We start from the raw sequence: 23,183 nt of genomic DNA, 5'->3' as shown, positions 1-23,183 counted from the left end.
TGGTGAGATGCCATAGGTACTTAACACTGGTTTATACCGATTAGCCTAAGGCAAATTGGTTTTGTTGTGTGTCATTTTGTTTAAAGTCTCAGAACCTATCAAAGATATTAAATGAAGATTTACTATAAACATAGATCTCAGCTCTGGAACAGTACCCTGCAGTATATATAATTTTAAGGGCCTTCTTTAAGAAAAGGAATAAAAATTATGAATGTAAAATTAAAAATATATAAATAAAAAATTATCTAGAATGAGAAATTTTTTAAAACAAATTATAAGAGCCTTGAAAAGGTCTCTATCTTTTGAGATCTCTTTAAGCAATTTACCCGAAATGTATAGAAATGCTCATGATTGCAACCTGGCTTCACTCACTCTCCACCAGGACACTCTACAACTCTCAGCATCTCCACCACTCCCAGGAGCATGTTCTAGTAAAGGGCCCTGAAGTTTAAACCGCTTCAGCTTCACAGTAAATACATCTGTGTAGAAGTCTCCAAATGTTGCTGATTTCTTATGAGTAAAATGTTTTATATGTACCTTGGCTGCAGCCAGAGGAATGGGATGCTGTGATCAGTCCCCTCTAGGACAGATGCTTACTCATGTGTCTAGGAGTGAAAATTTGTGATTAGCGACATCTCCTCACCCTGAAATACACAGAATAAGGAAGCAAAGTTCCCTAAGAATGAAAGTAGATAGAAATTTGTGGTACACAAATGCTATATAAGGAGACAGCTATTGTAAAGTTGTAATAGGAGACTGGAAAAGGGAGAGTCTTTAGATAAGAGGCTCAGCAAGGAGACTAGCCCAAGTCTGAAATGATAATGTTTTGGACAAGGCTGGTGACTACGGGAAAAAAAATGGAGGATCAGCGAGAGCACTACTATGAAGAAGGGATTAAGAAAACTTAGATCTTCCAGGGCTTTCCCCACCTTTAGTATATCTATAATAACTCAACAAATAGCCAAATGCCAGCCACTCTTTAAGTGTAGATCCAGTTTTTGAGTTTTATTTCATATCTATTCAGTGCCTTCAAAGTGAGCCATGGATTCTAGCTGAGACTTGTTTCAATCCATGTAAATATTTACCCACTCACCAGTTGATGGGGTAGAGGATCTTTTCTTTTCTTTTTTTTCCTTTTAATGACGTCACAACATGTATTATCCCTGTATATCGAGGCGACAGAAAGCTAGTGCCTTGATTACTCAAAATGATCTCCTAGGACCATCTTGGTCTCTCTTTGCAATGGTAACATTATTATTTCTTGAAGATTGGCCTCTGGCCTCCTTATAAGTAACAGCCAGGTCAGTTTCCATATGTAATGGCTCCCACTCAGACCATAAAGCTTTGATATACTTAAACTAGTCTTTCGCCAAAAGTTCGCAGTAAACAACTGGCCTATAAAACCTTCCAGGAGGCAAGAATACACCCGCTGTGTTGCTATAATTACTACTTCTCTCTTCGTGATGACCCATGAGGAATACAGTTAAAACACAAAGATACCACCTTTCTATTTTCTCCATCTGTTTATTTTGCACAGTAAATTGCCAGCGCTGTGTTTGACATAGGAGTAAAACACTGCTGTGCCTCTTATCTGTAACTCTTGAGAGTGCAGCAAAGCATATACACTTTAATTCCAACGCAATCAAGAATTTATTTCCCACAAACTACATTTCATGTTTTTTTCCTCTCACATGGCTGTTGGTGTTTGGAGTAGTTTTAAAGTTGTTTGACAATGCGCTTATATCAACAAAATTGCAAATTTATTTCTGCACACAGTGTAAAGACAGAGAAATGGAAATTGCTGTGAGGTTAATGGGAAACCTACCTGTGACACTATAACTCAAGGTCCGCTTAATTAGGCCACACGTTCATAACAGTAGACGCTGTGATGCTAAATGGGGCAGACCAAGGGGGTAGGATTTCAGGACCATTTTGTAAATCTCAAACCTTTGCAGATGAGAAAAAGGAAATTTTTTCCTATTACCTGAGACCCAGTTTGGCAAGATCGGTTAAACAATCATGTCTCTGAATAACACTGAGTGGGGCAAGCTTCTTCTTTAGGAAATGGGATAATTGATTGTGCTTTGAGTAGTTATGCATTCAGAGATTGTTAAGATGCTAATTAATTCACTCATCTGCAACATTCAGTTCAGTTTTATTCAGCAAATATTTATTTAGTTTTTTACCCTCTGCAGCAGACACCACACTATGGGCCGAGTGCTCAAAGCTGATGAAATATGATCCTATTCCTCTCTTGGCATGGTTTTGTTGGAGGAGGGAGAATCGCTTGTAGATTATTTTAATGTAGTGTCGTGAACTTGGTGATAGCATCGTGTGTTACACAGGGTGGCATTGCATAAGTGGGGCCTGACTCAATATGCTGGGCTAGGGAGGAGGTCAGGAAAGGTTTCTTGGTCCTCTTGGAAATGGGGGCTACTGCAATGGAGACTTTAAAAAGAAATAGGACTTAGGAAAACGATGAAGACAAAGGCTGGGTGACATAAAAAAGCAGGGAGTGTGTGGGTAACAACAAGCAGCTTCGATTTCTAGTGGCTAAAGTGCAAAATAGAGAATGGAGGTGAGGGGAGAGAAGTAGGCAGAGATCAATCCTGGAAGTGCTTCTACGCCATACTGAAGAGGTGAAGCTTGATCCTATAAGTAGTGGTGAGGGGGGAGGGTGGGTGGAGTATTAAAAGTAATGAGGTAAGTAACTAGTATGGTTTACTTTGGGTTTCTCAGCTTGAGTAGAATGGGTTTGAGAAAGGTCAGACAGGAGGTAGAGGACACAAGACATTATAGTAGTCCAGGAAAGGGGAAGGGACAACAGGAGAGAGAATAGAAGGAATGAGGGGATGTAAGCAATGTTCTGGAGTTGAAACTCCAGGCTGGAGATGGAGACGTGGGGATCGTTACCACACAGGCTATGGATAAAGCCGGATTAAGCATGATTAGCATGTTCACATGGACTGTGTACAGCAAGAAGAACAAGAAGCTAAGCCCAGTCCTCCGGGGAATACAGCCTCTTTGAGTGGACAGAGGGACAGAATGTCAATGAAGGAGGCTGGGTAGAGAGAAAAATGAGAATCAGCAAAATGTGGCATGACAGAGCCAGGTGAGCAGAGTTGGGCTGTTTAACAATAATGCTGGATCTTCACATCTGTCAGGGCACTGCTAAAGCTAAGATTCATTAATTAATTCAATAAATATTTACTGAGCACCAATTACGTATTGCATATCTGGTAGTACACAACATTTTTAACACAAAGCTTTCCTAAGATCAACTTGCAAATGACTAGCAAAATGCAAATGACAAAATAGATTCGTCGGATTTCATTCTGTCAAGTATTTCTCTGCTCTTTTGTTTTGCTCCCATCATTCTTTGTAGTTTTTTTTTTTCCATTTCTAACTTTAAGATTTTTTTTTACACAGTACAAAAAGACAAAGACTTTCATCTGAGCATGGCATTCAGAAGGGCAATGGCAGAGATGTTGACTGCTGGTGAAATAAATGCAACAGAATAAGAAAAACATTTGTTCTTTTTATTTCTTAAAGTGAACAAGCTGGACCATGTGAGATGAGACTGAATGTTTCTCACTGTTTAATAGCAAAGTTTGCTCTTCATTAGAGTTTACCTCTTCTGTGCTTCTAGTTTCCATAATGAACAGTGTAAATATGTCATATTCTTTTCAAACAGTCATGTGTAAACATACATTTAACACCTGCTAAGGAGATGATGTGGGACAATAAAACCCAACTAACTTAGGACAATCTTATGTCAGACTAGTATATTTTGCTTTTTAAAATAATCTCCTAATATGGCAGAAAAGAACTGGGCTACATATAGGTAGTTAGAAATGTTTCATTTTTTAAGCAGTTGGTTTTTATCTTTTGGCATGCCCAAGCCATACCTTAAAGTAAAAAAACACATCACAGATCAGTTAATCAATGAGACCAGTCAACTTTAGTCAACGGACTTTTGCTGAGCAGCTTGTTAGGCTTCACGTTGGGAGCTGGGGTAGCAAAGATGGATTAGCTTTACCTACAGCCTTTGCATGATTCATAATCTAGTAAGATAATTCATATATGTGAGTTCTTTGTAAACTCTTTACCTTCTGGACCTTTAGATCTCACATATCCCAATAAGCAGATAAAAGCAAGAAGGGGAAATGGCTTACACAAAAAACCCATAGCATCTGTTGTATGCATTGTCGATCTCTGCCATGGCATCCTTGTTTTGGCTACTGATTTCAGCTCCCTCCATTTCTTGCACAGTTCCTGGCTCTGTTCTCTGAGTTGGAGGGCCTGAAACTGTCATGGATGAGACATTCTCTGCTTCTATCTTGGCTTCACAGGACACTCCACTGGGAAAAGTGAGTGGGACAATTCATATGTCTATATAAACATTAACATCAGTAATTGTACATAAAATTCTAATATAAACACTGCATTTGAGCACTTGTAATTTCATGATGACCAATGTCTTATTAATTAGTAAAAGCTATGTTTAATGTAATATTCTCAGCAATATGCCTGATTCTTGTAGCTAAGTGTTTATGTATATGGATTTGTTTTTATGATTAAAATCTTATAATTACATTCTCTTCATGCTCTCAAAATACCATTTGGCTTAAAGAACTGATGTTTTCTCTGGTAACTTCCACATGGCATCTGCTCAAACTACTCTTCAAACTACTGCATTAATTTGCTAAATGTTTATCTCTTTGTACTTGCCTTGTGGAAACCTATATTTACTAGTTCTCTTTCTCCTAAATTAGCAAAATCTCAGCTTGTTCCATCTGGCAATATCATTGTTTTCCACTTGGCAAGATGGCGCATTGGTTACGAGTGTGGGCTTTAGAGTCCATCATGCTTGGGTCTGAGTCCCAATTCCAGAACTTTCCAGATATCTGATTAAAAACAATTAACTTTAACTCTCTGGACTAGGTTTTCTATCTGTAAAATAGGTAAACGAACGTAGCACAAAGTCTAGCCCAGAATAAATGCTTAATAAAATCTTCTTTCTTCTTATTGTAATTTTCTTGGCATAATGCAAAGCACACAGGCCTTGAAATCAGATGGACTTGTTTAAACTATTGCACTAGGCAAGTGAGTTGCATTTCTGAGTCTCAGTTTTCTCATTTGTTACATAGAAATAACAATACCTTATGGTGGTAACGTGCTATTACACACACTAAGATAAGACGTGTAAAAAATCTGTCATGGTGACATGGCTCTAAAATTCAACACTGTGACTTCATCTTTTAATGTGTTAGAACCGCACCCCCCTCACACACACACACAACCCCCAGCTCTGTGGTAGTCCTTTTTTTGCAAATTCTCAGTTCTCCATGTCTAGCAACCTCAGGGAGGTCTCTGACTAATGCGGTGCTGCCTAGTTTGGCAGTTTGGTCTGCTTGGTCTGATTTAATTTTCCTCAGGCTGGAGGATTAGTGTCTTTGACACACAGAGTTCTGGGAAAGGAGCACACCCTGGTCTAACAGTATGGTGATGGCCTTCGAGATATAGCCATGCTCTCCTCTGGCCTGTGTAATTCCAGTAGTGTGACTGGAGGCTCAGTTGGGTACTGGCTACAGAGGACATTTCCTTGGAGGGCCTCCAAATGTTAATTCTGGAGACGATGTTGGATCCAGAAGGTGACGAGCCAGATGGGTAACACCAGTCCCTGATGAAATCCTCATCTCTCCACACTCAGCCTTGTCTGAGTTTCAGAACACAAGAAGAAATTTAGCAGCCTCCACGCACATACATGCCAAGCACACATAAAAAACAGCTATTCCAGTTGACACTTTGCCAATGGAAATTAATATACTGTAGTGTGCTAAGAATGCTCTCTACTTAATAATAACCAGACTTAAGAGAATGAGAACAAGATGCAAGACTACTGAGAAATGAAGAGTAATAATCTGTTTGTCATATTTTTTCATATAGTGTAAATTTCCAAATCCTAAAGGCAGTAGATTTTATATATAATTTAACTGGGGACCTTTCTGTCAGGTGTTTGTTATTAAGAATGAGTGACGTCTCAGGAGGACTTGATTGCTTCAGAAAGAACAGAAGCAGGATTTAGGAATTTCTTCGCCAAATTACTCTAGTGCCTGGCACATAATTACTGCTCAATAAAAATTTGTTGAATGAAGGCATAAAAGAATATATTCACCTGTGAAGATGATATTCATAAGGTGGACTCAAATGGCTAACTCTATTTTTAAAACATTTTGCAATTTTGGTTCTCCATAGAATTCCAAACCAAGTATTCAATAATAATTGGTTATAATTAATGATAAATGTTTTCTGAATGAAATAGAGAGCTCAACCCGGGAGACCAGTTTCTATTAGCTGGAATTCTGTTTCTTTTTTTATTTTTTCAGCTCCAGATGAGACAGTTTTGAGGATACTTCCTTTTCCACATCCCACCCCTCCACCCCTGCAGATCAGGGCACTATAAACTAAAGTGATGCTTCCTTATACGAGCACTGAGATTTTTCTAGGGCTGTTCAATCCTGCCACAGGGACAATGGCTTGCTTATAAAGCTTGGGTAATGAATAGCCCAATAATTACTTTCACATTTATTTAGGACAATCTTCTCACTGTCACTGTGCCAACACCATCAGAACAACTAGATGTTGCATGAAAAAGCACAAGCTTTGGAGAAAAAGCAAAAAGCCTTTTTCTCCAAAATGCTCTGTCACTCATCATTTGCATGACTTTGGGCTGGTTATTGAACATATTTTAACCTCATTTTCCTCACAGTGTTGTTGTTCCAGTTAAACAGGATCACATCAGTACAACTCCTGACACCTAGTAGGCCTGCAGTGCTAATTTTCTCTTAATTTCCTATGGGCCCACTTTGCCTCCCATTACCCCCAGCTTTCTTATTTTCTGCCAGCCTTTCCCTGTTTCCTCTTTTCTCCTGGCTAACCTGAGGCAAATGAAAACTCACTAACCTTCTCTCTCTCTCTAGAATATTACCTGACGGTCAGACAATTTATGTGATGCTGTTACTTGGTGGGCATCTCCATGTCCATCTCATAGGGAAGGTGAGAGTTTGGAATACTGGGAGATGCCCTAGGGTGCCTTCTTCCCGAATAAAAGTCTGACTTCGTATTTTAATGGATTCAATAGAAACATGTATAATTTTTAAGTTCACATTCACATATTAAATTTACATATCTGCTCAATTCATATAGCCCATCTTAAGGTTTTTCCCTAGGAGCAGGTTTGAATTGCATTGCCTCAGTTTCTGTGGGTGCTGAGGGTGGAGACACCGGCAATCACTGCAGTTGACATTCAGTGGTCACCTCTAAACCACTGAGTGCCTGTCATCTATCATTAGTATCATTAATTATTACGGTCTATTTTTGACACAGGAGCCAAAGTGATTCTAAAACATGGCAGATAACACGTAACACTCTTCTGCGTGGTGCCATCTGGTGGCTTCCTATGTAACCTAAAATAAGAGTCAGCCACACATCGCATGATTTAAGTGAGTCTGGGATCTGGCTTTGCCTGCTCTACAACGGTATCTCTTTGTCTCTTCCTTATTTATTCTGATCCAACCCCGTGGGCCTCTTTGCTGTGTTCCCAGCCAAGCAGAAGTCAGGGTCCCATTTCGGAACTTTCCCATCTGTTGTTCCTCATTCCTGGATGCTCATTGTTTCATATAGCCACATTATTCCAGTCTCTGCTCACATGTCACCTCTCTAGAGGAAGGAGGTCTTCCCTGATTACCCTATCCAAATTCGCGCCAGTGACCATCATGTTCTTTTTCTTAATCAACTTGATTTTTCTGTATGCACAAAGACACATTTATTTGTTTAAAGCCTGTCTCTCCATCTAGAACACTGAATCTCTAAAATGTAGGAATTTTATTTCCGTCACTGCAGTATCTCCAGAACCTAGAATGTGAGCCTAAAGAAAGCTCAGAGAAGGTGCTCAGTAAATGTTTGGTGATTGAATGAAGAAATAGATTAATCGAGACTAGCTCTGAGGCTGTTCTGTGGTTTGGTAAGAAAAGAGCTGTGAAACCGCTTTTGCTTTAAAGACATTGAGATGCTGTCTACATAATAAGAACAAGAACAACAGTAATATAATAGCTTCAAGTTATTAAACATTTAGGGTGCCTTGCTCTATAGAAGTCTTCAAGATGCTTGTGATCATTCACGAGCTTATAATTTTATCACTTTGTCTATGGAAAAATGTGCCATAGTTTATTATAAGTTTATTCCAAAGAAAATGTATAGTTTTAAACTGTTATACCAAGATAGCTCAGCAATAAAATTGTACTCTCATCTATTGATGTACACAGAATGTTGTGTCACAAGAAGTCTTCTTAAATTTTAGTCTTTTCCCTGACACATCTCTCAACACTCTAACTTGACTACCAGCCCCCACCACCTTCATCTCCTGCCAAACAAATCCATACAAAGCATCAGGCGGTATAGGTTGGAATTCTAAAATTTGGGAGGTAGTATGAGACAGATCTGGTTCGAACATGTATGGCTTTGGAAAAATTACTTGAAGTCTCTGTGCCTCAGTTTCCTCATCCTTTAAATGGGGATAATAAAGTATTTATATCATAGGTGTGAACTATTCAAGGAATAAATGAAATAATACATAATTTAATTAGCTTAAAGTCACCACTCAACAATCGTTAACATTTAAAAAAGGGGGACTAAGTACTTGAGGCTTAGAAAGGCATTGCTTGCCCCCCCCATATGTCTTTTTAATATGAGACAAATAAATACTTTCCTGTGGGACATATATTTAAAATTATACCAGTCTGCAAAAATTCATACAAATATGCCAATATGCAAGTTTTAAAAGCTGGCAGATTGCTCCTTTATAAAATGCCTTTTGAATATAAGTTCTAATTGTCCTTGTAGTTTTCACTATGGCTACTACATGACTTAAGCACCTTCAGCTCTCAACCCTTGAGTGAAGTGAGTGAATCTTTAGGATTTGTTTTGTTTTGGTCCCTGCCCCTCCCTCCCCCGCCACACCATTTTTTAGTACAATTTGTACCAATTGCCTTCCAGAACTCCCTTGTGAATGGTGTAAGAGGAGTAATTCCAGAAATAGGCCTAGAGAATGACTGGTTTGCCTGTACATGGGGTCAGATATGACGGAGTCCCACTGGGGGTGGATTCAGGCTAGGGCCTTTTGTGTCACTCAAAGGGAGATGTTAAAAGCTCACATCTTTCTCTTAAACCACAGCCACTTCTCTTAAAGTACATGCGAAAGCATGCATTAATGACTTCACCTAAGTACTAGGGCAATTTTATTAGTATTCCTTCTGTTGAATGTCAACGTTTATTTGGAGGAAAATATATATATACTTATTTCAAATGGTTACCCTCCTTCACATAAACACGTACCCATCTGAGGCTGGGGAAGATCCAGAGAGACCAAAAAAAGTGAAATAATCCAAGGACACATTCCTGAAATGACTTGAGTCATGTAAGAAATAGTACAGAGATCTGTAGGAAGCCAGGTATATATATGTGTGTAGTTGGAGGCGGGGCAGGGGCACCAGGATAAGACGGGAGGAGTAATTTCTTATTTCTTGCATATCCTTCCACCGACAATAAAAATATACTTTTGCAAATTACACATCAGCTGTTTGCAGTGTCTGAGACAGAATGCTTGAGTTGTGGTTTTCTTTTTTTCCAAGCAGGAAACCAGGAAATGAGTCATAAAACATTAATACTGCCTTAAAATAACTTTGGGTAGGGTGATCCCAAGACGAACTCAAGTTGAGCACGAGAGGGAAGCTGTACCTCCAGAGGAGAATTTTCATTAAAGAGGACTTGCCCTTTCCCACGGGGAGTTCTGGGTCGGCTTCTTGAAGCTGTGAGGGCTGTGTCGTGCTGAGTGGGAATCCTGGCTGCTTCTCACATCTGTGGAGCACTCCTTCTCTCAGAAACAGAAATGGCTAAAAAAGTAAGGCAAACTTTCTATTCAAACAAAGGAATCTTAACACATCAGCTGGCCAATTACAAGTGTTTTTAAGTTTCCACATGCTCATTAAATTTAGGACCTCACTAATGTGAACATGCGATAACTAGGGAGGAGCTAGGCTGAAATATGGAGCAATGGTTAAGGGTATAGGTTCAGGCATCAGACAGATCTAGGTCAGGATACTAGCTTTGTCTCATTAATTGTGAGCTTGAACAACTTATTTACTCTAAGTCTCTTTTCTCTTTGGTAAAACTGGGACAATATCCAATTATAAAGAAGTGTTGAGAATTAAATGAGATAATGAATGTATAAGAATCCATGATTAAAGAGTAAAGTCACATTACGTTTCATATTTAAATTATTCCTAACCTATCATCTTACTGATTATAGGAAGTCCAATTTTCTATTGGATCCTTCCCCTCAAGTTGTTTCTGGGAATAGCAGAGAAAATACTTACAAATTCTACAAATTAACCCTGGCATTTATTATTTCTCTGAAAAATTTCTGCTCTAGGTATCTCCTGCAAGCTCATGCCACTGCATAACTAACTTCTCCGGACTTGAATTCGTTCAGATGAAGCCACAGTTAGCCTATATACTGTCTCTATGTGAGTCAGTAAAACATGACCCTTCTAGATACGGCCACAGATGAAACTTTTGGATGAGTTAGAAAATGATGTCCTTTTTATCTAAGTGGATTTTGCTTCATATCAGGATCCATGGTTTGCTGAGGGATGTGCAAGCTGGATTTTGGCCCTTACCCCTCTCCCTTAGCCAGATGCTTTTGGGTAATAATAATAAACAGGATAACATAATCATGAGCAACAGCCCTGGGTAGTGTCTGGCTGTATGTAACAGTGAATTCCAAAGCAGCAGCACTGGTTTAAATAACATGAAAGTTAATTTCATATATATATATATATGGAAGTAGGCCTTCCAGGGTTGATCTGACCACTTCATAGTGTCATTGGAGTGCTAGTTCCTGTTGTTCCACTCCACTCTCCTAAGTATATGACTTCCATTGTCAAGGTCATGCAATGGTCCATAATAGCCATAGAGCTCATATTATCTTATCTAAGTTCTATGTAGTAAGAAGGAGGAAGGTATGAAGATGGGCATGCCTTGTGCACAAAAGGATTTTTGCATAAATCTCATCGAAGAAAATTGATTATATGACCACATCTATCTGCAAAAGAAACAGAGATATGTTATCTTTTTCATAGGCACATGAGTATATGGTTATTCTGTCATTCCTTTTTTAAGACACGGAATACTTTATCCAAACCCATCAGTGAAATGGACAAGTTGGGTCTGTAACAAAACGTTGTTTTAAGCACAGACCAGTAATTGTATGAGAAAGTATACACTGCTACATACAAATTAACTGATTAGATTACAACTTTTCAATGTTTAAAACAGAATAAGCTTCCCTGTAAAAGCAGCAGTGACATTTTAACATTAGCATTCCTCTTTTTCTTCTTCAACAGAATCCTTACCAACCTCCTCCTAATCCTTTTCGAGGGCAGCCATGTCCTCACAGGCCTCAGGAAACTCTCCTTTCTCTATCCCCTCACCCACCTACCAATGAACAAAGGCATAGTTGGCATACATCAGATCAAACCTGTGGTCCGGGAGAGCCCAGGCCTCAGCAACAGCTGTGGTGTTGCTCAGCATGCACACAGTTCTCTGTACTTTAAGTCTCCACCAGGTACCACAGTGGGAGGCTGCTAATTAATGTGAACTTTGAAGCCAGTGGGACACCAGTCCACAAACCGGATGGTACCCTTTGTCTTGATGGTGGCAATGTCAGCATTGACATCATTGGGAACCAAATTATGTTGATTCTATTATTGAAGAAGAGGGGAAAACGGATGTTGGGGGTAGCAATTACCAATTTCTCATAAGGTCTTTCTTACTTCCAGTCTACACTGCTCTAAATATGAATCCAGTAACTCCCTTGCCATTACCAACCCTTCCACCCAGCTCAAAAATGCTAAGCATCTGATTTAGTAGCATTTTAATTGAGTGCAGGGTAGAACAAAAAAGTAATACTGCAGAGAGCTGACAGCAATTAAGTGAGTGGGTTCTACAGTCAGATTGCCTGGATCCAAACACTGGCTATGTGATAATTTCCTTGATTTGAAACTTTGGGCGTCTTTTCCCTTAACTTTTCTGAGTTTTTATTTTTCCCATCTGTAAAATAATAGGATTGTTATGAGTATTGAATGAGATAGTACACATGTAGCTCATGTAGTGCAGAGTGGAGATATTCTTACAAATTAACACTCAAAGGATATGAGAGCAGGTGAATTATGACATATCTCTGCCCATAGATTCTTGCACAACATTTAGGTCATTGGTCCATCCTTCCATTCCATTATGAAGTCCTTCCTAATATCAAAAAAAAAAAAAAAAAAAAAAACACTCAATCCCTGACTGCTTATTGATCTTTACCCTTGGTTTGTATCCTTAAATAGTCAGAAAACTTACATTTGAGCAGTTAGTATAATTCTCATTCTTCGTGGGAAATGAACACTTCACTTGGCTTATATTTGTCAGCCATTATTCATCAAAATGATTTGCCAGAAATAAATGGCAGGAAGAAAAGCCATGGAGGAGTAAAGATTACCCAATGCCTTAAATTCTTTGAGAGTGCCTGCAGTATCTGGCTCCCATGTTCCTGGCCAGAGTGAATAGTACAATATGCTCTGCCAATTCTCATGCATTATTCACATGGCAGTGTGTGGACTACACTGGATAGCCATATATAAGTGCTCACCTTAATTTTTTAAATTTATTTTGAGGAAAATATTTTAGAGACAAACAGAAAGCTAATGAGTATGGTGGCCAGTAACATTTAACAGGTTAGTATATAAAAATCATACTATTTAACTGGGAGAAAGTCCTCAATAAACATTCAGTGAAGAAATTAAAATGATGATAAACAATACTGCAATAGTGACCACTTTTCAGGTTTATACACTCTGACCTCGATTTGAAGGTCTTTGCTTTGCTCCCCACAGGTTCCCAGGTAGCAGAGGCCCCAGACTTCATAAGAACCTCTAGATCTCTCAATGCTTCTCACTTTTGACCCCTCACCTGTGTCAGTTCTCAGCACATAAGGTTGGTGCGAGTCCTCCGCTCCCTCCGTCCATGAGCACTTCTTAGCCAGAACAACTAGGCAAGAAAACAAACTAACAAACAAAACAACACTTTCATTTCCTTTAAGGGTAGCGCCTAACCCCACCCGGAGGCATGGTCTGACCTCCATTGTCCAGACAAGACAACTAAAGGTTGAGAGTATATTGCTCAAAAAGTAAGTTGTTTTTTTTTTTTCCAGTTTAAATAATTCCAGGTTAAGTAATATGTGGGCTTTAAAATCCAGTCTAAATCCCTATTTTGGAAACACATTTCTCTATATCTGCAAAGACATAACACGGTTAAAGCTCGATCTAGTTTACATTATAATAATAAGCAAAATATTTAATATCTTAGTCAAAAGCATCATCAAGATTTGTAGCGATGACACATTTTTCCGCCAAGAAACTATGGATGAGAACTTGTTTTTGCACTAGTAAGTTTTTCTAATAATAATCTCAACCTCCCACCCCCAAAAAGATGTTCCAAAGATCTCTATCTGGAGAAATGGAAAACTGTTAACCATTACCTAATTGCATTTCTTTTGTTTGAAATGAAAATAAACAATTCTCCTTTACTGGAGACCTCACTACAAATATATAGATATTTGCAGTGATTAACATGTGATAAGTGCTAAAACAGTAGCTATTGTTCCTACCTTCTTCTTTCTAAAATAATACTTTTCATGACTTTGAATAAAGGGCTACTGTAAAATAATGTCGCAATATTGTAAAATCAAGATCATATAAAATAAAAGACCTATGCTCATTGCAAAAGACAGCACATTACTGTGAGTTTCCTTGTAGCCAGGACAAAGAAAGGAAACACATCAAGCTTCATAGCTCAAAGATGCCTAAGCACACTGAACTTCAAGGGAACAATTTTTTCATGGCAGTACATTCTAAAAGATATTCCCACCTATAGAAGGTGCTGAGAGACTTAATGTACAGTGTCCTTGCAAACGGATTTTTAAAATCCATAGTAATAGGTTTCATATGGCTACTTCTTGTAAGAACTGAGAAAAGCTAAAGGCACAGAGGTTTTTCTGCAAATTAAGACAATATTAAGGGCAGCTGAGCTGATGTGAAGGTCTCCCTCTGGAAGTAGATGCAAGGCTTGTGTTTTAAGGCTTACTACCTAAACATTCTTTCCTCTCAGTTGTATGGCAGACATTTGAGGATGAACTGTCTGTTTAGTGGCTGTTATTTTCAGAGGATGTGATAAAAACCAAAGGAGTAGTTGATAGAGTTGAATTTGACCTTTGGAAGTGTCTTTATGGAAAGTTTGCTGGGTGCATTGAAATATAGAGATAATGTCTATAGCTACTTGAATACAAGTTTATCTTTTCAAGTTTTTTTTATTACAAAAATACAATAAATACAATACAAACAATTGGTTAATAAAAAATTACTTATACTTCCGTAACTATAATATAATTACAGTGGTGATTTTAAATTATATCCATACATTTTTTGAAATTCCTCCTTTCAAAAGGTGAAAGCTAATTTCCCTCTCCTTAAGTGAGGGCTGACCTTAGTGACTTGCCTCTAACAAATAGAACATGTGGGCAGTGAAAACATGGGACATCCAAACTTAGGTCCTAGAAAGTGTGTGGCTTCCTCCTTACTCTACATCACTTGCTCTGGATGGAGACAACTGCCATTTTATAAGAACACTCTGGAAGCTCTACGGAGAGGCCCACGTGGTGAGGAACTGCCGGTTCCTGCCAATAGATAACAAGGAAGTGAGGCCTGCCGTCAGCCTTGTGAATGAGTCTTTTCAGAAGCTGATTCTATAGCCTCAGTCAAGCTTTCAGATGACTGCAGCAGGAGCCCACAGCTTGACTGGGACCTCATGAGAGACCCTGAGCCAGAACTACCCAGCTAAGTGACTCCCAAATTACTGACCTGCAAAAACATTGCAGGTAATAAATGCTTGTTGTTTTAAGCTGCTAAATTTTGAGGGTAATTTAGTTACACAGCAACAAGTAACTAATATAATCACCATAAATACCCTTTTGTATTAGTTACTTCCATTTTTTCCCTCTGCTAAAGAGAAGCATTTGTTCTATAGTTCCAATGAAAATGTACATAAACTTGTCTTCTATGTTTTTTACTGTCTTTGAGAGACAATATGATGGAGTGACTGAGAATGCAAACTGTAGAGCCAGCTTACATGGGTTTGAATCATGCCTCCTCTTTTTCCATGCGATTTTGGGTATGTGACTTTCTTTGTGCCATAATTTTTCTCTTATGTAAATTGGATATGATAACAGCGCATGGGGTTACTGTGAGGATTATGTGAGTAAATATGTATAAAGTCTTTAGAAGAGTGTCTGGTAGATAGTAAGTACTATAGAAAAGTAAGCAATGACCACACCATATAATTATTAATAATTACTCCCCCCATTTTTTTTATTTTTGTACTTAATGAAATTTTCTATCTTTATAATTTTTAAATGTACGGTTCTATGGTATTAAGTACATTTATAGTGTTGTGCAACTGTCATGACCATCCATCTCCAGAATTCTTTTCACCTTGCAAAACTAAATCTCCGCAGACATTAAACAATAACTCTCTCTCTCTCCTTGTCTCAGCCCCTTGCAAACACCATTCTACTTTTTGTCTCTATGATTTTGACTGCTCTATCTCATAGAAGTGGACTCATATAGTATTTATTGTTTCGTGACTGGCTTATTTTTCTTAGCATAATGCTCATCATCCATGTTGAACATATGTTAACATTTCCTTCCTTTTTAAGGCTAAACGCTATTCCATTGTATGTATATACCAAATCTCACATTGTTTATTCATTGATCTGTTGTTGGACATAGGTTCCATCCATGTTTTAGCTATTGTGAATAAAGCTGCTACAAACGGGTATACAAATATCTTTTCGGATTCTGCTTCCATTACTTTCGAGTATATTCTCCAAACTGGAACTGCTGGATTAAATGATAATTTTATTTTTTTTTCAGAAACAGTCATACTGTTTTCCGTGGTGGCTGTATCATTTTTCATTCACACCAATAGTGTATAGTGATTCCAATTTCTCTACATCCTCACCAACATTTGTTCTCTCTCTCTCTTTCTCTTTCTCTTTCTCTCTCTCTCTCTCTCTCTCTCTCTCTCTCTCTCTCTCTCTCTCTCTCATTGTAGTCATCCTGATAAGTACAAGGTGGTATCTCACTGTAGTGTCGATTTGCATTTCCCTAATGATTAGTGATGTTGAGCATCATTTAATGTGCTCATCAGCCATCCTTATCACATATATGATTTGTAAATATTTTCTCTCATTCTGTGTGTTACCTTTCTTACTCTGTTAGTGTCTTTTGATGCATGAAAGCTTCTAATTTTCATGGAGTCAAATTTGTCCATTTTTTCTGTTGTTTCCTGTGACTTTGGTCAGATCCTTTCCCCCCTCCCCCCAAAAAAATCATTACTAAATCCAACGTTGTGATGCTTTTGCTGTATATTCTCTCCTAGGAGTTTTGTGGTTTTAGGTCTACATTTAGGTCATGGTCTATTTTGAGTTCATTTTTGTATGTGGTGTTATATAAAGGTCCAACTTTTTTCTTTTCTTTTCTTTTCTTTTCTTTTCTTTCTTTTCTTTTCTTTTCTTCTTTTATTTTCTTTCTTTTCTTTTCTGCATATAGATATCCAGTTTTACCAGTACCAATTCTTGAAAATGCTGTCTTTTCCCCATTTAATGGTCTTGGCGCCCAGTTAAAAATCATTTGACCGTATGTGAGGGTACATTGCTGGACTCTATTCTATTCTGTTGGTCTACATGTCTGCCTTTATGCTAGTACCACACTATTTTGATTACTATAGCTTTGCAGTAAGTTTTGAAATAAGGTGTATGAGTCCTTCAGCTTTTTTTTTTTTTTCCAGGATTATTTTGGCTGTTTGGGGTCAGTCTCTTGAGATTCCACACAAATTTTAGAATGATTTTTTCTATTTCTACAATAAATATTTTTGGAGTTTTGGTAGGGATTTCATTAAATCTAGAGGTCATTTTGGGTAATATCAACATCTTAACAATATTGATTCCTGTTCCATGAACCTAAATATCTTTTCATTTATTTATGACTTCTTTAATTTCTTTTAGAAATATTTTATAGTTGTCATTGTAATAGTCTTTCACCTCCTTGTCTAAGTAATTCCTAAGCATTTTATTATTTTTATGCTATAGTAAATGGAATTATTTTCTGAATTTCCCTTTCGAATTGTGTATTATTACCATATAGAAATGCAACTGATTTTTGTGTGCCATCTATGAGTTCTAACAGAATTTTTTGAGGGAAACTTTAGCATTTTCTACATATGAAAACATGCCGTCTGTGAACAGATGATATTGCTTCTTCTTTCTTATTTGGATAACTGTTATTATTTTTTTCTTGCCTAATTGCTTTGGCTAATTTTTCCCATACTATATTGAATACAAATGGTGAAAATAGGCATCCTGCCTTGTTTCTGATCTTAGAAGAAAACATTTTAGTCTTTCACCATTGGGTATCATATTTGCTGGGGATTTTTCATATATTGTTTTTAATAATGTCATGGTAGGTTTTTTCTATTCCTAGTTTTTTTAGTATTTTTTTTCAATCTGAAATGGTGTTGAATTTCTCTACCAATTTTGATAATCAGGTGTTTTTTCTTTCTTTCATTCTGTTAACATGGTGTATCACATTGATCAATTTTCCTATATTGAACAATCCTTGTATTCTAGTAATATAAATACCATTTGCTCATGGTGTATAATCCTTTAAATATGATGCTGAATTTGGTTAGCTAGTATTTTGTTGAGGATCGTTGTAGCAATATTAATAAGGGATATGGAAATGTATTTTTTTCTTTTCTTATAATGTCTTTGTCTGGCTTTGGTATCAGGGTAATGCTGGCTTCATAAAATGAGTTAGGGAGTGTCTTCTCTTCAATTTTTTTTGGAAAAATTTGAGAAAGACTAGTTTTAGTTTATTTTTAAATGGTTGGTAGAATTCACTGGTGAAGTCATCAGCTATAGGACTTTTTTTTTTTGTTAGGAGATGTCTGATTATGGATTAAATCTCTACTAGTTATGGGTCTATTTGGATTTACTATTTCTTTATGGTTTAGTTTTGGTAGGTTTTATGTTTCTAGGAACTTTTCCATTTCATCTAGGTTATCTAATTTGTTGGTGTACAGTTGCTCATAGTATTTCCTTATAATTATTTTATTTGTGCATAATCAATAGAAATGTCCTCACTTTTATTTCTAATTTTAATATAATTCGAACATTCTTTTTGCTTCATGAATCTAGTTTAAAGTTTAGTCAATTTGGTTGACCTTTTTAAAAGCCAGCTTTTAGGTTTGTTGATTTTCTGTATTATTTTCTATTCTCTATTTTATTTATTTCTCCTCGGATCTTTACTTCCTTCTTTCTACTAGCTTTGGGTTTTGTTTGTTCTTTTTGTAGTTCCTTATGTTGTAAAGTTAAGTTGTTGATTTGAGATCTTTCTTGTATTTTTTTTTTTTGTGTGTCTCTTCTTGAATCTTTTTAGTAGCAGGCTGGCATGTAGCCTGAGTGTGAATAGCTTCTAGTAGGGTCTTGAAAACCTTAGGCATTAATTTCAGTTGAGTTTTGCTGCATCAAAACTTACAGCTCCACCAAGTTCCAGAAAGAAGAGGTGGTGGTCCCAGATACCTGAGAATCAAGACACTTGAGTTTTAAGTTTTGGAGTTGCTGTGTACCAGCTATGTGACCTTGAACAAGGTCAAGGCTCATTATCCTCAGTTATAAATTTATGAGATAACAATTCTTGCCTTATAAGTGGTGTAATGAGGATGCAATGAAATAGTTTTTGTCAAAAGTACAATGTAAAAATGTAAACAGACTTATTATTCTTAGAACTATGTGCTTGCCAGAGGCAGGGAACTATGCCTTTTTCTTCTTCTGGTTTATAAATTCCATAGTAGTTATGATTGTGTTTAAATTACATATAGGGTCCACATATCTCTACCATTTATTACATAATGGGCACTCAACAAATGTCAATTGAATGAATGATCTAATTACTCTTACCTTGAATGATGACTTGTGTGACCTTTGGCAAGATGTTCACCATCTGCATCCCTCTGCCTTGGCTCACACTGGTGCTGCTCCTTTATCAACAGGAATTTCTTCAGGGGTCAATCCTTCCACAAGCGGAGCCAGCAGCAGTCCTAATATTTGCCATTATCACCAGAGCAGCCCCAGGACTTCACTAGATGCTATCCCACTGAGATGACTGAGAAGAAGTTCAAGAAAAACAAGCAAAAGAAATGGCCTTAGCTTGTCTCAGCATTTCTTCATCTGCTTGTCATCTTTCTTGCTTCCCTCACACATACAGATACACATACCAACACATCCATCTGCTCTTTTCCATCCAGAATGACTCATGTGAACCTCCCAAGTACCATTTTAGGCCTGGAATCCAAAGTCTTCTCTTATCTGAAATTCGCTGTGCACTTGCCACTTGGCAGAGCCTGCAAATAGCTCAATGGCTGTTTTTACAGTCAGTACTAAAAAAAAAAAAAAAAAAAAAAAAAATCATCACACCACTAATAAAATTTTCCTTATTATTGTAAGTATTGGCAAAGACAACTATCTGGAGAGATTGACTGCCTGAAAAGCTTCATTATATTGCAAGAGTATTTTTGATAGAATTTCAGCCGCTCCTGACTGTCAACTTCAATATATGGCTTTCTAAAGTTGTTCCCCACCCTCCTTAATTGGTCCTCAAATTCACAGGAACACTGAGGTCAGTTGTTGAGAATCTGAATCTTTCCATGTAATTAGCAGGTAGAATTACCAGGTAGCAGGCAACATTTGCTTGTAATCCATCAATAGGGGTTGATGTGGGGGTAATTGTCATCTTGAGTGGTCTTGCAACTATGTCTAATCTAAATTGTCAATAGAGTTTGTTTCTGTCTTTTGTTCCTAGTGACAGGTGGTGAGTTTTCCCTTGAGAATTGAGGCTCAAAGTAAGACAGATATTTGGAACATGTGAATTTCAAGGAAAAAATTTCTCCAGCAACCCAAAATACGTTAAAGCATTTAAGCATCATTCCTCTACATCCACAACCTGGTTATATAGGTTATACCAACCTATATTTTCAAGGCTGGTACACAGTATCTCTAAATCAAGATGGACATTCAGCTTTTACCAAGCAGCAAAGGTACACTTTGCCAACTGGATTGGGGGCAGGAAGTGGTGCAGATGAGGGTCTTTTAATGCTCACTACTTGTTTAGTTATATTGTTGGCTGTTACCTCTGCTGGGCTTCTTGCTTTCAGTTTAACATCCTTTCTCTCTTAATTTCTCACTGAACTGTTTTCCAATTCAAGATAGAGAGATTTGCCAAAACGACAGAGTCTCTATTGCATATAAATTGTGCCTAGATTTACAGAGTGCTGGTTCAAGAGCACATTTATTCATCAGCAGAGTCTGGTCTTGGCTGACATAAAGTTTTGTGACTGCTCTTGGGATCAGTCTTGGGTCGAGCTGCTGTGAGGTCCGACCGCTTCATTCTCATACCTTCCCTCTTTGAAGTCTCTTTGATTGGAGAAAATCATTCCTTGTTTTATATTTAAAGACAAGGTCCCATTTTCTTTTTTTCATTCCTTTTTTTCTTTATTTTTTTTCTTCTGACTCACATATAGAACTAAGATGTTGGGTTCCAGAAGCCCATATGCTAATTCACAGATGGCTTTTAGGAATGCTTTTTTTTTTTCTTGCTACTTGAATCATTAAGTAATGGGCTTTATTTTTCAATACAGGATAAAAAAAAAACATTCTAAATAGACATCAATGTCATATGGTGCCTAACGATTTCTTCAGGTATAGCAATCAATGTGGTTTGGTAATAGCTGTGAATGAGAGACAAATTTTAATATGAGGTTTTTCTTGGACTTGCTTTCTTGAAGATTTCATTTAAAGTTGAATTCTAAAATGCTGCTGATACAACAGCTGGTATTCAACATTTGTTTTGAATTTGTATCTAATCAAGATAAATAGATTCTCTTTATAACTAAAAGAAAAAACTAGTATCAAGGGGAAAAAAAGAGTAATGTGCTTGTAACCAATACATTCTGTTAATATAGTATAAATTGGAGTAAGTATAATCACTTCTTTTTGGGGGGAGGAAACATAAAAGCCAGCAGAGAAAAGTGTTCACATGGCATTGTCATAGGAATTCAGTATCTATTTGGCTTTTATGGCTCATCATTCAAAGAGAGACCAAGCTTGAGAAAGCAAACCTACTGGAAAGTTACCTCTATAACATTCCGATGATTAAAAATCTTGTCCCCCAATCTCTCTCATTAGAGAGCCATCAGCAGATAAAAGGTGATCTCTGTAACTTTTGGTACCAAGAACAGCACATGTGTTACAAGCCAATCCATGACATTGCATACATCCCACTCTGACAGGGATTTCTGATAAATTCTGATTCAACCCGACAGATGTGTCACAATGTCTAATCCCTTTAAACACCCAAAGCTCTTGGACAGTAGATGTTTTAAAGGAGCAAATTGGAAAACATGCTTTTTTTTTTTTTTTTTTTTTGTATTGAAATGTTTCCTTCAGTGTCTATATAGCCTCCAAACCCCTTCCTTCTGCAAAGTACTAGGGAACAGGCAAGATGTCAATCTAGGCATTTAAATAGTAATAGGGAAACAGGAGCTAGATGGTGTTTCCTTGCCACTGAAACAATAAAATACAAAGAGGTGAAACTAAATGGGCTTGCCTTTTCCCAATTAAAACCCTAAAGCTCTACAATTTTAATAAGAAGACCTCTTTTGGAGGAACCACTCAGTGGCAACAAGCTTGCATACTTGCGTTAAACACGTTCAGGATGGGAAGTCTTTTTATTCTCTGGAATAAAAATGGGGGTGTTCTCTTAGTCAAAGGAATGAGCTGCCCTCTGAAAGCCCTCCCAAACCCACTTCGTGTGTTTGAGCTCTGGTCCACATTTCTGGATTGTATAAATCCATGCTCAGAGTGCGGCACGGAGCCAGATTCCACGGGGGCCAGGAGGTGCATTCATGAAGCGCTGTGACACCCTTGGAATTGCACACAGTTGTGAGGTCTGCTTCTCAGACATTTGGACAACTGCCATGAGGCAGGGAGGGAGGAAATTGGGCCAGTTTGCATTCTGTTGCAGACCAGGCTTTTGGATGACAGGATTCTTTCCAATCAAAATGCCATGGATTACTCCCTGCTGTGAGCTAATAGGGTGCTAATTAGCATATTTCATTTATTTACTTAACTGGGCTAGAAACCATTGGGCACGTGGCCCACTTAGAATGGTTTCCTGGGGAAGCCATGAACTGCTTTAAGCGCTACCTCCACACATTAAGAAAATCGGTTCACAGAAGCACAATTCCAGGCCCTCTGAGGCACCCCCGCTTCTCTTCTCTCCTTCACACCTCTCTCTCCTCCAAATGCACACGCAGAGCATGCACTACAGCTGGAGTCTAATCTGGTCTCACTTCAACAAGAATCTGAAATGAGAAATGAAATTGCATGGACATTTTCAATAGTATATCTCCATGGGTGCTTTCGGCAACTGCCTGGACCTTCGTGACTTTCTGCTTCACCTGTAATCATGGGCATCGGCGGAAGCAGAGGCCTCTCCTGTTCTCTTTTTCGCTCTCTCTTTCAGGCCAGACTCACATAGCGAGTGATCATGGTTGCTGGGTTCCAGGGTCCTCTCTGGACTATTACTTGGGGAATCTTAAAACACCTGTATGCCATGGTTTCCTCCTTACTTAGCAAAGAACTCACTTTCTAGTTTCCACACTACACTAAAGCACCTTTAGGTTCTTTAGAGTTCCTTATCTGTTAATCTCCCAAAAGGCATATTTTCAGTTTGTCCAGGGGCAAACCATTAACAACATACAATGAAAACAAAGCAGCCCAAACCACTCAGCGAAGAGAAATGGATTCCAATCTCAAAACCATTCCCATGTTGGGGAGGCCCACTGTGTTAAGCAGAAATACCAAAGGCCTGAGAAGGGAGCAGCCAGTGCTCTACAAAGAACTG

At 37.9% G+C, this 23,183-nt stretch overlaps 1 long non-coding RNA gene across 4 annotated transcripts; it reads right to left on the bottom strand.

Moving 5' to 3' along the window:
• Positions 1-317: 317 nt before the first annotated feature.
• On the bottom strand, positions 318-19,522 carry LOC107511593. 4 transcript variants are annotated; one of them, XR_004955475.1, is made up of 4 exons: positions 19,498-19,522; positions 19,181-19,385; positions 13,078-13,172; positions 318-12,369 (listed from the first exon to the last, which is right to left on the bottom strand). It is a non-coding gene; the product is annotated as an uncharacterized LOC107511593 (long non-coding RNA). The 4 variants fall into 4 exon arrangements; XR_001597109.2 differs by lacking the exon at positions 19,498-19,522 and having other exon boundaries at positions 318-7,808; positions 9,397-12,369; positions 19,181-19,489; XR_001597111.2 differs by lacking the exon at positions 19,498-19,522 and having other exon boundaries at positions 318-5,719; positions 9,397-12,369; positions 19,181-19,489.
• Between the last annotated feature and the right edge of the window lie 3,661 nt (positions 19,523-23,183).

Source organism: Rousettus aegyptiacus, unplaced genomic scaffold (assembly GCF_014176215.1).
Source record: "Rousettus aegyptiacus isolate mRouAeg1 unplaced genomic scaffold, mRouAeg1.p scaffold_m13_p_1, whole genome shotgun sequence".
Taxonomy (NCBI): Eukaryota; Metazoa; Chordata; class Mammalia; order Chiroptera; family Pteropodidae; genus Rousettus; species Rousettus aegyptiacus.
The sequence above is the reverse complement of the archived record's forward strand: the minus strand, read 5'-3'. Positions and strand labels throughout refer to the sequence as shown.